This window comes from Strix aluco, chromosome 16 (genome assembly GCF_031877795.1).
Source record: "Strix aluco isolate bStrAlu1 chromosome 16, bStrAlu1.hap1, whole genome shotgun sequence".
NCBI lineage: Eukaryota > Metazoa > Chordata > Aves > Strigiformes > Strigidae > Strix > Strix aluco.
Window position 1 is genome coordinate 2,232,304 of NC_133946.1, and position 13,111 is coordinate 2,245,414.

The window sequence follows — 13,111 nt, forward strand, 5'->3', positions numbered from 1 at the left end:
AGAAGGAGAAAGGCTTTGAGGAGGAACAGGCCTTGGAAGAGAGGTAAGAAACTGCCAGGTTGTGCTAAGGTGGATGGAACTGTCTGAGGGGAGAGAGGCTTGATGACTGTCTAGTTGTTGACTTGCTTATTATGAAGTAAGAGCTTGGATGAGAGCATAAGTATGTATTATTGCATGAGTATGTATTAATGTAAGAAGAGAAAAAGAGAGGTTAAAGAAAATAAATGGCCCCTGCCCTGCAGAAAGAAAGAAGAACACTGTGAGTCGTTTATTTTGGCTGCTACAACTTACTACAACTTACTATAAAGACAGAACAAGAAATCCAGGTATTCAAGTTATTAAATCTTGCTAATCTTCTATGAGCCATGACTTCTGCTGCAGGTAAGATCATAGCTTGTATGTCAAGAGACAGGTGGAGGAAGAGACTGGATAAAAGGGTAAGACAGGCAAGTTAATTTTGCATGTCTGAAAACCTGTAAACAAAAAGCAGCTCTTTCAAATGCTGTAAAGTAGCTGGATCCACAGCTAGGTGCTAAAATACACAGCACATCTTGGACATATTTTGGAAGACATAACAAAATAAACACATAAAATACTATTTCCAAACTATTTTACAAAATCTCATGCTCCAAAGACTCAGAGATCTGTGTTCCTCTTTATCTCTAATTGGGGTCATGAATCGTTTCAGGAAAACATAACTAAAACATTAAAGGACTAATTTGACAGGTTACTTCTGAACATTGGTTGTTGTTCCAGATATATCAGGGTCTCTTTGAAGGCAACCCCTGCCCCCAAAAAACCCAACCAAATCCTATCTGGTTTTGGGTTATTGTTTGAGAAACTAGAGATCTAGATTAAAAAGATTAATGAAAAATTGCAGATGCTAAAGTGAAACCACTGATACATAGCCTTATTACACCTTAGGTAGGCTGCATTTAATGATCGTACCCACTACTCTTCTTGACACAAAATCAAACCAGGAGAGTGGTTACTGTAGTGTTCAAATGTGAATACAGTAAAGAAAATCAATTGGGTGGAACACAGGCTAGTTCATCTAATACTCTATTGATAAAACACAATTTTCACCACAATCACCACACAGCACTCTCTCTTCCTGTTTTTAAACCATAATTTTAAGCCAGAAATTAGTCTAAATTCTGTTGTTTAAACATTGTGTAACCATTAACAGAGAGGCAGCTAAATTTCTGCTGAAGACCTAACTTCCTACCTTCTTTCAAAAAGCATAAAATCTGAAAATTAATCAGGTCAGAGTTGATTGGATGAGGAAATGCTTTTGCTATTGTATCAGACACACCTGCGCACAGTGCCCCGAGCAGAGCACACAAGTGAGCCGGTCTTTCTAGCAGGTTGGACAATTTGGGGTGTGATCTCAGTTTTAAGTGCTCCTTGAAGTACTACCCCTCAAGGAGAAAGTATTCTACCTCTGCTCAAGCCTTACCTCTTCTACTTGCTTTTTGTGTTTAGAAATGTGTGGTAGAAGGGTGATGCAAACTCTTTTCTGGCAACAGTAGCTGAACTCAGGTCTTCTTAAACTTAAAACTCATTTCTTAGCTCTTCAGTGATAAGCTTTGCACCCTTAAAATTTTAAATTACAATAGTCACCTATAAGATGCCATACTAACTGCCAGAGAGAAATTCCCTGAACTGAACTTAGAAAAAATCTGTTTTAAAGAAAGTCACAGAATAGGATTGATATATATCATCATATGCTGAAAATCAGAATTTGATTAACCAGATGCTGTTATTTTCTTTAATATCTCATGAATGGAAACTACAGCATAAAAACAATTCAAAACAATCATTTACTGGGAAATATGACATATGGCCAGCTAAGCTGCTTTCCTACAGAAATAGCTAAAGATCATTACTCTTGGCATTATTCTCTACAACAGTCACTGGGCTCATTAAAACAGTATGTGATGGAGTCCATAAGGAAGATTATTTCTACAGGTGGGTAGAAACAATTATGAAAACTACAAAGACTTGTAGAAAGAAGTAGTCAAGGAGACTTCTCCACCTCCAGAACTTCTGTGCACTAAACTAAATCAAAGCAGCACCACTAAAACAGTTGGAAAAAAAAGGATGCATTTTCTCCTTTTTCTTCACAGTCACCTTTTTCTTCACAGTGTACATTTCCATTTTGTTAATGCACAGTATTTCATTTTGCATGTTCTGCTGGAGGGTTTTTCCTTGAGTAGGCACATCCTGATGTGAACAGGAAGTTTGCATCCAGCAGGGGCCACTTGTTGCCTGTGTTTATTCCCAATTCAATTAGGTGGAAACCAAACCTTAATGCTGTCATAGGATGAGTTCACATTCTGTGATAGTGGATTGGAACAACCACAGCCATGCTGTGATGTGATAATGCTGCAATCCAAGCCTCTCTGATGTTATACTAGTAAATGTAAACCAAACATTTGTGATGTGGCATCACAGGACAGGAAATGTTAAGACAATTACAATGTGGCAATGATAATCTGATGTAGCAATAATACAATCACATTTAGCAAATGTTTGTATTTGAAAGCAGCTATGCTGTGATTATGTTCTTGCGACACATCCCCTTTACATGCCAGCACTGTTGCGTGGATTATCTAAATTTAGACTACAACATGGTGTGGTAGATGGCTTTACTGTATTCTATCACTGGCCTTTTTCATATGCTAAATAAATTAACTGCTGCGTACAGCATTGGCATTATACGGTCACATTGGGAGCTGACAGAGCATTTATGGTAGTGAAACTAATGGCAGCATCACACATGTGCTTCCGAGACATTCTGAAGGGCGCTGTAAGGCAAGCGTGCGAGGACTCACAAAACACGGCGCGTGATGGAACATCAGTTTACTGACATGCTATGGTGTACAGGCACACAGACATACAACACGTGAGGCAGACCCAAGGCCAGGATTTACCAAGGCTGGTTGCCAACATCTGGAGCAACGCCAGCCCGTGGGTGCAGATGAGGCTGTGGTGGGCTAAAAGATGGGTGCCATCACACGGCGACGATGGTGACCCCACAGCAGGGAAGAGCGAGGGCAGAGCGCACACCGAGGGGGCAAGGCCAGGCCCCGGGCCCTCGGAGGGCAGTCCCTGGCTCCTCGCGGCCACCGGGGAGGCTGGCAGGGCTGCGGCCCAGAGCCAGAGGAAAGGCTTTGCCCTGAGGGAGGGCCGGCGAGGAGAGGCCTGGGCGCAGGCTGACCTTAACGCCTCAAGAAGTGACGTCACGGCCCAGGCCGATGTCACAGGAATGACGCAAAGGGCGGGCGAGCCCCAGCGCCGGCACTGAGGCAGGGCAAGGAGCGAGAGGGGGCTGCTGACGGTGCTCTGCCCGCCGCACCACCGAGGGAAGCCCCAGGCAAACCAGCCACCACCGATCCCGCCACATCCGGGGCCCGGGTGCTGATTAACGGCGGCCCCGCCACCGCGCACGCGCCCCTCCCTCAGCCCTCGCCGGGGAGGCGGGACCAAAACTCCCACCCGCCTTTCTGATTGGCTCCCACTCCGGGGGCGCCCGGGGATTAGCTGCTGTTCAGGAGGGCGGGCGTTGCCCGCATGCTGGCCGGCCATTGGGCAAGGCCGCCGGGGAGCCGCTCGCCCGTTGGCGGGCGGGCGCGTCCGGTCTGGGGCCGGAGGAGGGTGCTATTGGCTGGAAAGTAGGTTAGTGGTGCGCCGTTGGGTGGCAAGCCAGGCGGAAAGTAGGTCAGGGACGGGGGCTGCCTGCGCCGGGCGCCGCTCCGGGCGTGCAGCGCGCTGCCGAGGGACGGCGACCCCCTCCCACCCGGGGCGCGGCGCGGCGCGGGGGTGCGCGGAGCTCGCGGTGAGCCGCTAACGGGCAGCGGGCGGCCGTTGGGGGGGGCGCTAACGGGCGGTGGGTTGCTGGGTGAGGGCGGCCCGCGTCCCCGGCTGAGGAGGCGGCGCCCCCCCGGGGGGTGAGGGGAGGCCGGTGAGTGGCCGCCCCGGGCCGCCACCCCGCCGGAGCTGCCTCCTCTGGCAGGCCGTGGGGAGCTGCCTGCCCCGGGAGGGGCTGGGGGCTTGCCGCTTCCGCGGCGGGAGGAGGCTGGACCGGGAGAGAGGGGGACGGTGGGACCCCCCACCACCACCCCGGCACCCGCGGCGGCAGTGCTGGGCTGTGTCTCTCGGAACTGGGGTGGGGGCCGCGAACGGAGCGGCCCCGGTCTGGGCTGTCTCGACGGTGTGACAGGACCCGGAGGTGACGGGGCGGAGGCGAGTCGCGGCCGTTTGCAGCCGGCCCCGGGCCCGCGGCCGCCGCGGCGGCTCGTCCGGACGCCGCGGGCGGAGCTGCGGCCGGGGGTCCCGCTCTCGGTGCATCCTCGGCTCGGTGGAGGGCGAGGAAAGGGGCAAAGCCGGGGGGCCGGGAGCTCAGGGGAGGCAATGCCGGGTCTGAGTTAACCTCCTCGAGGGTGTGGAGGCTGAGGTAAGTCACCGAGCAGAGATGGTGGTGCCCCTTTCCCTGCAACAGGGATGGGTCCCTTCGACCTCTGTCCCGTAGCTGATCCCTTGGACCTTTTTCAGTAAATCAGGTGCCTTGTGATAATTCAGCTTTAGGTGAGGCCCGAGGAGTGTGTTAAACCCCAACGTGACGGTCGGAGTTGGCCGTTTCTGTGGGTTGTGACTCCGCAGCAGGAGGCCGGTCCCACCTGTGGGCAGCCGTGGGCTGCTTCGCCTCTGACCCGCGCAGCTGGGGTCCCCAGGAGGGTTTGGGGGAGCCCCGGGGTGCCGGGGCAGCCCTCCCCGCTGCTCTTACTTCTCGGGCTGTTTCTGACAGCTGTGGGTGCGTCTTCGCTGTCAACAGGAGAATGAACGTTTTTCTTCACCAGTCCATGCGGATTACTGGGAACGTTGAGGTGGCTTCCCAAGAGCAGGATTTTGCGCTTGGGGAGGCAGGGGAATCGGTTTGCATTTTTAATTGCTGAGGTTTCTGTTACTCCAGTGCCTCAATTATAACAGTTGTGGAAAGATTTTAGAACTTGAAAATAACGGTGAAGAAACAAGTGGGTGTGTTTTCTTGCTTTTGAAGCAAATATGCTTACAGCAATTTTTAAGTATTTTCTTAGTACCCAAGGTAGAAGGGGTCAACTGCAGAGAACAATCATCTTTTTAAACAATTTTGAATCTAATCTCTTTGCAAAATTATCCAGTCTTTAAGTAGAATTTTTTTCAAAATGCTGGTTCTTGAACATTCAAAATAAAACTACATTTTTTTTTAATAGGTTAAATTAAAAGTGCCTGTCCTGCCTGTTTAGTATATATTATCAAAAAGACTTTTTAGATGGGAGTGACTGATAATACACAGACTGCAGCTAAGTTTGTAGAGGGAAAAAGAAAGGTTTTTTGTTTTAATTAACTATTAATACTGGCTGTCTCTGTACATGGTCTTGCAGAAGGCTGAGGTTAAACTCTGCCCTAGAGGCTGTTTTGTATGCTCTAGGAATATGCAAATGTAAATAGCTGTTTGAAGTGTCAGAAACTATAGACCTCTCATCTGAATATTCTGAACCACAGTTCCGTATTAAGGGGAAAGTCTTTGCTACTTCTGAGTCGTGTGGGTTTGTATTTCTCATGACCATTCATGGTTTTTTATGCCTACTTGCAGAAATGGAGTGTGTAAAATAACCCAATAAAATACTGTGGTTATAGATTAATATGCTGTGTTATCTCCTATTCTCTTCCACACGGCGCATTTCCATTGTCTGTCTGCATGACAGCTGTGGTGTATGGTGCTGTGTAGACCCAAAGACTGTAAAAGAAGGTATGTTGGGACACTGCCTGGGCAAGAAGGAAGTACCACAGAGAACCTAAGGATAGCTGTTTTGTTTTGTTCTTCCCTACAAGGCCCTTTGTGGGGAACACAGGGGTGTTAGTTTACTCACTTAGCTGTAGTTGGGATTTCACAAAGCCAGAGCTGAAGCTAGGGCCTAGTACCACCTCACTGTTACCCCCTGCTGCTGAGAGACCTGCTGTGTTTGGAGACCATTGCTAAGGATGTGTTAAGAAGGTGATGTTTGTAGGGGGAGTTTATTGAAGACTTTTTTTTTTTTCCCCTTCCAATACCTGCTCCAGAAGATTCTTTTGGGAAACCAAGAATGTGAACAAGTGAACGTTCCTTGGATTTGTTTGGTAGAGCTTAAAGTTACTCACAGTTCCTTAACACTATGCAACACTATGATGACAAAGCTGAGACCTAATGTGATAGGTGCAGCCTGTGTGCTGCAGATGAGTAAGACCATTTCTCAAAATGAATTGATATCAAGCACGCTGGAAATATCAAGAGATGTGTAGGTTAATTAGTTTAGATGAATATAGAAGCACTGTTTTCATGCTCACACTGAATATTTTAAGCTGTTTTCAGTACAGAGCCAATTGTCCGTGTGATTCCACTTTGACAGGAGGTACAGGGAAACCTGCAGGAATACATTGTTAAGTAAAACAAAGTGAATATGGTGCATCCCTTAGTGACTTTCTTCTTTAGTTCTGTAACTTGTATGCTTTTCATTTCTAACCTTTAATACCAGTTTTGTCCATAGTCCTGTTTTTGAAAGACAGCAGAAAAGTAGTAAAAAGCAGCTACCTATATCCCCAAGTATTAGAAAGTTCTCTGGTTAGTTGTCTTAAATAAAAGATGTGTAAAGGCATATAATATGCAAATGACTGCAAAGAGAAGCCCAAAATAAATACATACTTTTAAGCTTGCGTAGCTTCCTTGTTCTCAGTACGTTTACAGAACACAAAGAATGCTTAAGGTTCCTCTATTTACTTTAAGACACTAAACATGGTTTGAAACTTTCATTTTTGGCTTTCATCATACTTAGAAAACTTCAGACTAAAATAATTGGTTTTGTAGTAGCTGATGTAGATGATACTGCTGACTGGAACTCAGCATCAACTTTTGCACTTAGTTGTTGAAAGCTCTGCTTGATCAGCCTATAGAAATTATGGTCTATGTTTTTGGAGGTGCTTGAAGATGTAAATAAGGTGTTTTATGGCATTTTTCAAAAGCAGTGACAGCTTTCAGTCTGGGTCTTTCAGTCTTTTTAAGAGTTGTGGTAGATAGGTTTTAGATGATGGGCTAAAGTAAAGCAGAGGTATACTCTATGTGTTTGTGTGTATATGTATGTATGCATATACATATATGTATGTGGTAGTCTTGCACTGCAGTAGTAAATATGTTCCAGGTTTAGTTAGAGCAATGCAAACTGATGACTTTTGTGTATTCTCGTGGTGTTACATAGGTGAAACTCAAGACACTGAAATGGAGCAAAAAATACGGACTTTAAAAATGAGAATGGTTTTCTTTTTAAGAGTTAGTTTATTGAGTTATTTAGAAAGCATATTTAAGTTTAGGTTATGATTTTTTTTTTTTTTTTGTGGGAGGAAGAGATCCCACTTGTAATTATCAAATTGTTTTTATTTGTATTTAATCACTTTGAATACTGTCAGGTAATCTGTGGTGTATATTTAATTGAACTTTACATTGAATGAGGTGGATATTGAGGTGAATAGCTCGCTGACAAGAACTGCATATTGCACCTGCTTTTTTTACCTCAATTTGCTGGAAAAATGCAGTAAGGCTACTTATCCAAGGCCCAGACTTCATCTCCTTGGAAACCTGATCTTTCACCAGATGTTGAGAAATGTAATTTCTTTTTTAATCCATTCTGCAGAAGAACACAGATCAAAACAGCATCTTCAGGTTTTGTTAGTCTGATATATTCATTAACTAAAAAAAATAGTCTGACATGTCAGTCTTTGTCCCAAAGATTATTGATAGTTTCTGTTGCATTTGATATTATTTCAAATTTATTTTAGCTGTTGCTAAAATCCCTGTAGTGGTTGTAGTTTAATTCAGTTCAAAAACTGGCTGATAATGTCTTCATGTGGTCATGTGGTCCCTGCCACTTCCGTCCCTGCAAGGATTTCTTCTTCTTTCTTCTCTATGTTCAGGTCATCTTTTCTCCTTTGCAGCTGCAAAAAGATATTTCTTAGCCACCGCATACAGAATTTGTAACCTTTTCAGTCTCCTGCCATTTGAGAAGCTGTTATTCAGTGTCTCTTATGTTAGACACACTTCTAGGTCAGCTGCTGGTGTCAGAACAACTTGTGACCCTGAGCTGAAGCCATGCTGTAGTTTAGTAGGTTGGTGTTGTGTAGGAATGGTGCCAGTAGGCTACTTATAGAGCAAGAAATATTGCTGGCAGGATTTTAGAATGGTGAAATAACAAGCCACATTTCTTGTGGTCTAAGGTGTTGATGTTCTCTACTAACTTTAAAGAAATCCTTTCATATGAATATAAGCAGTTGAGGAAGGTAGTTGTAGTTTTCATGTTTGTTTTGACAGTATTTTCCTTGAAAATGTAAGCAGGCTCTATTTTCCGCAGGTACGAGGCAATTTAGTGGCACCTTGTATAAAGGAAGCAGCGAACATATTGCTAAATCCTTAACAGTCCTTACTTGGTGTCGCTGTGATGGAAATACATCTTCCAATGAAGATGTTGCTCTAACGCTGGATAGGATATGTTTGGCAGTTCCCAAGTGGTGTGTGTTGGCATCATGTCTCTCAAATCACTTTAATAGGAAGGCATTTCATAGTAAGTCAGATATGCTTATTCAACTGCAGCCGTTTGCTTTAATTCCTTTCTGTGTCAGCTAAAAATAAGTAATTCCATGTATTTTAAAGATCTGATGTGGTCTTGATACAATACTACTCGGAAAATTCTAAAGTTAGTCTTACCTCTTTGGGATTGGTGTAGGTTTTAGAGGGAGAATGAAATACAACTGTTGGAGAACTCAGAAATGAGTATTATTCTTGATCTGATGTTCTTTTTATCTTGGAAACTTCCTTAAAGTGGCTTTGCCTTTTCTAGTTTGTCTAAGAAAAAAGGACAAGATGAGAAAGACTTTGGTAGAAATTGCTAAGTAATGCTGTACTGCAGAATATTAATGGAGTGAAGTAAGAAGGAAAAGCTACTTCCTAGAACAAACAGAAGAAAATAAAATACTTCTGTTTTGACTTTTTTTTTAAAAACTGTTTTTTCTGTCTTTAAAACTTAGTTTTATAGTTTCCTTGAACTGCTTTGGTTGTTTTTTTATTTTTCTTGACTTGCTATGAATGGATTTCTCTTTGTTATCTATGTTTGTTGTTTTTTCTTGAAGCATTACAAAATTTAGGAAATCTGTTCCAATTTGAAGCATAACTATGTATTAAAAAGTAATAAGACTTTTATCCTTTATGTTGCATGTATGCATTGTAGTTGTGTTGAGAGTGACAGCAAAATGGCTATAATCCGAGTTCTACTTTTATTTTTACCCTTTACTCAAGGACCTCTGATAATTGTATTTTAAATCCCCCTGAGATTTGGGCTTTATGCTGCAGTTTGGCTACTGGCATATTAGTTTTAGTATAACCTTTTAAAATAGTATTTATTTTGCCCATAGACTTGAATGGCCTAGTACTTTTTCAGGGATAAATTCTGGGGTCCAGAATACATTGCAAAAAAATCAATGTTAGTCTTTGAGGTTTATGTTAGAATGTGTTTTCTGACCTTGTCTTGACCATGTTGGGTTTTCCAGTTTGCAGTTCTAGAATTGTTGACTGAGAAATGGGATGCCTATTTATTACTCTGTTCCCTTTCCCAGTGTGTTTTGTTGCCAAGCCATTTCATGTAATCTTTGCATTTGTGTTTACAAATCGGTTTGTTATAAATGAAATGAATTCAATGAGTTAATGAAAAAAAGTCAGTATTAACACTGTGCTGTCAAGATACTTGATAGTATTTTTGTGTTATACTTGGGATAAGGCCCAGATTCATAAATTCAGGAATTTACTTAAGTTTGACCTTAGAAGGCTCTGGTATCTAGATATTTTTTCTTCTTAATGATCAGATAAGGCTTCAGAACATTAGGCAAACTTGCTGTCCTAGAGTAACATTATACTGTAATTTTAATCTATACCCAGTTTACTATGGCTCTGAGTTTTGAAGAGTCTTTATCACCTTAATTTTTAAAATTTAAGTGAAATTTTATGATGTTAGAAGCTGTCAAAAATTTACATTTACAGAACTGTTATTTCAATTGACAGTTTTTACATAGTATTTAATTTCTAGTGATCTTATGTGAAATTAGGAGATTTTAAGTGATGTGTGTTACAGCCCTTCATTCTCACAGTGCCATTTTTAATGAAAAATCATGTGTGAAGTATGTCTATACACTAGAAGTTGTGCATTAACTTGCAAGTTTTTTATTACAAATGGTGTTGTTTCCTCCCTATTTTTTTAGTTTGTCCTGTTTCTCTTATTCGAAAATATTCTTTCATTGCGATGACCAAACTAGCCTCTGAATGTTACAGTTTATTTTAGAAACCTGGCAAGTCAGTTCAGTGATTTCTTAGAAGAACTTGTCACATTAGAGACTTGCTGAAGTGCTCTCTAATAGTTAAAGAATAATCTGTTCAAAATATTCTCTAATGCTTGCTATGCAGTTTGGGTTCAAATTCTAGAAGTTCTAGAAGTTATTTGTATTTTATAAATACAAGGCCAGCAATTGTATATTCCTATGTTTAATAGGAAGAGAGAAATAAGAGCAATGAGTTTATTCTAGTTTGGGGTTATGATGGAATTTTCTGTTTCACCTCTGTAAGAAATTCTTGGGCTTTTTATATAAATACTTTTTTCCACGTCTGAGACATGTGCAACTTGGTCAGCTTGTCTGGCGGGGGAACAGTCTGAAGAAGAATGGGTATTTCCCTATTATAGCATTTAAAAATCTAGTTCAGTCTGTTTAAGATATCCCAGCTGGCAGTAAAGAGTTCTCAATTACTGTACTTGGCATTATTTCTTGAATGAAGTAATTCCTGTCCTAATTTATCTGACTTGACCATGAGACTCTTCCGTAGCAAATGCCTGCTTTATTTTCTTAGCTGGAGTAGCATTTCATTTGTCTTACTCTAATGCTTTTGTCATCATCAAGAATAAGATGATGGGGGGGGGGAATAGAGGAGAACATTACAGCAGTTGGCTGTTGTAGGAACTGATGTTTCTATATTCCCATTCCCAGTAGAGATTATCAACTAACCAGCTCAGAGCAAAGTTTAACAGTTTTATGTACTGCTGATGCCACCCTGAGAGTTTTCTGACTGTCCTATATGTTCCTCCCAAGAATTCTAATCTGAGTGATGAATTTTTGCAGACCTGATGAATTGATGAATTTTTTCACACCTGTGGGGGAAAGGCTACTGTTCAGGCAGTATGCTCAGGTACTTGGACAGGACAAAAAGGAAAAAACCATCTCCGATTTTGGTGCCCAGCAGTTTGTCCTATAGTGATACATGAATCCTTTGCAACATCCATGGGCAGTTGGATGAATTTGGGCAGTTGGATGAATTTGGACAGTAGTTTTCATGATCACTTGAACTGGTCTGCTGTGGACAATGTAGCCCCCATCAACAGTCTAACTCCTTCCTGGCTAACCATTTCCATCCCATGTATCCTGTCCCTCTGCTCTGTGGTGGCATATGTGTTTGGGCAAAGGTACTGGACTGGGGAATCTGCTGTGGCTCAAGGATAACTTATTTTCCCCTGGGGATTGATTTGAGATTACTGAGTTCGCTGATACCATACAACCTGTGGCTTCATAAACATTTTTGCTTTTGTAGGTTAGGAAACAGCACAGCTCACAAAATGAGTAGTCCCGAAGGAGAGGTGGGAGAGGCAGTAAGTGTGAAAAGTGCTGTTTTAAATATGTTACACTGCAGCCTTGACATGGAAGAAGAGGATTTATGGCAGAATATTTTTGGATTAAGCTGTGTTGGGTCATTTCTTTCATAACTCTACATAAAAAATTGTTGAAAAAAATCTGGTTTTGATACTGATATCCAGAAGCTAGAAAAATAAGCAACTCTTTACTTTCATCTCTGGAGCTATACAATGGAGCTTTTCACTATTTATTATGCCATTTTTTAAAAATTCTTTTTCATAACAAGAAAGAGTAACTCAGCTAGACATCTGACTCTCTTTCCCTTACTGGCCCATGTGCTTCGGGGTTTCCAGATGAACAAATACAGAAGTGTGTCAGATACTCAAATCTTTCGGGAGCTCATTCACCATGATCACCTGACTACCAGAGCTGAACACTTACATGTCCAAGTTATTGTCAAACTGATAATTTATCTAAAAATGGCAGAGACCCAGCAAAGTCTCCAGTTAGGTTTGCCAGGAAATCTGGAGGAAATGGAATATAGGAAGGAGACTGAAAGGAAGAAGATGTTCTTTTCCACCAAGACAATACATGGTTTGGACTTCAGTCCACTAGTTGCATCTTGAGTTGCATCTTGAATTGCTGCTTAATGGCATAGGTCTCATCTTGCTGTCAGTTTGTCTACATACTCTGTTTTATGGAAGCAAAACTCCAAAACCTACTCAGGCTTCCCTTTAGAGAAATATTGGCACCCTGGTTTATTCTTGATGTTCTCATCAAATAGCCATTCAGAAGAATTGTCTTTGTGACAGTGACATGAAAATCTGTTTTCTGTATGGCTGTGATGTACTTATTGAAAAAAGATTGACTAAAACTGTTGAACTTAATTTGGAATATAAATGGAAAGTATGAAAAGGTTTAAGTCAGCAGATAACAGGAGAATCTGTGCCTTCTACTTAAAATGTATTAATAAATTTATTTTTTTTTCCTAGAGCATATGAATGCTAGTGAGGACCAAATAGTTGCACATCTCAGAAGCAGGATGAAAAAGAAATTCTCCATGTAACAAAAATCAAGGAAAAAAAGTGCCTATTGGTATCTCATTAGAGAACTAGATAGTGTTGTAGCATATCTACAATCTTTTGTCTCTAGGTGAACTGATCATTATTCAACCTTACAAAGACTTTAGAGTTTCTTTTAAATGCTTAAATTAGTCTAGGAGAGTTCTGGGTGCTTTTTAGGCAAAATTAATGTGCCTTTTAGAACGGGATTTGCTCAGGCAAGTAGTTAAGCCTCCATGGATTCATTGGATTCATTCATGGTGTGCTGTAAAACTTGTGTAATATACTTCCTTTGGCACAGCTTTCAGATGCATGCT

The 13,111-nt window shown here is 42.0% G+C and overlaps 1 protein-coding gene across 6 annotated transcripts in view; it reads left to right on the plus strand.

The window, feature by feature from the left end:
- The first annotated feature begins 3,632 nt into the window (after positions 1–3,632).
- The window catches only part of BMAL1 (basic helix-loop-helix ARNT like 1), a 52,326-nt gene continuing 42,847 nt past the window's right edge, over positions 3,633–13,111 (plus strand). For 2 of the 6 annotated variants that reach the window (XM_074842388.1, XM_074842397.1), the window contains exon 1: positions 3,712–3,841. The gene's annotated coding sequence lies outside the window, so the exon portion shown is untranslated. Of the gene's footprint in view, positions 3,682–3,702; positions 3,842–4,442; positions 4,460–11,733; positions 11,751–13,111 lie in introns of those variants that run through there. The other 4 variants (XM_074842389.1, XM_074842393.1, XM_074842394.1 and 1 more) reach the window with 4 other exon arrangements.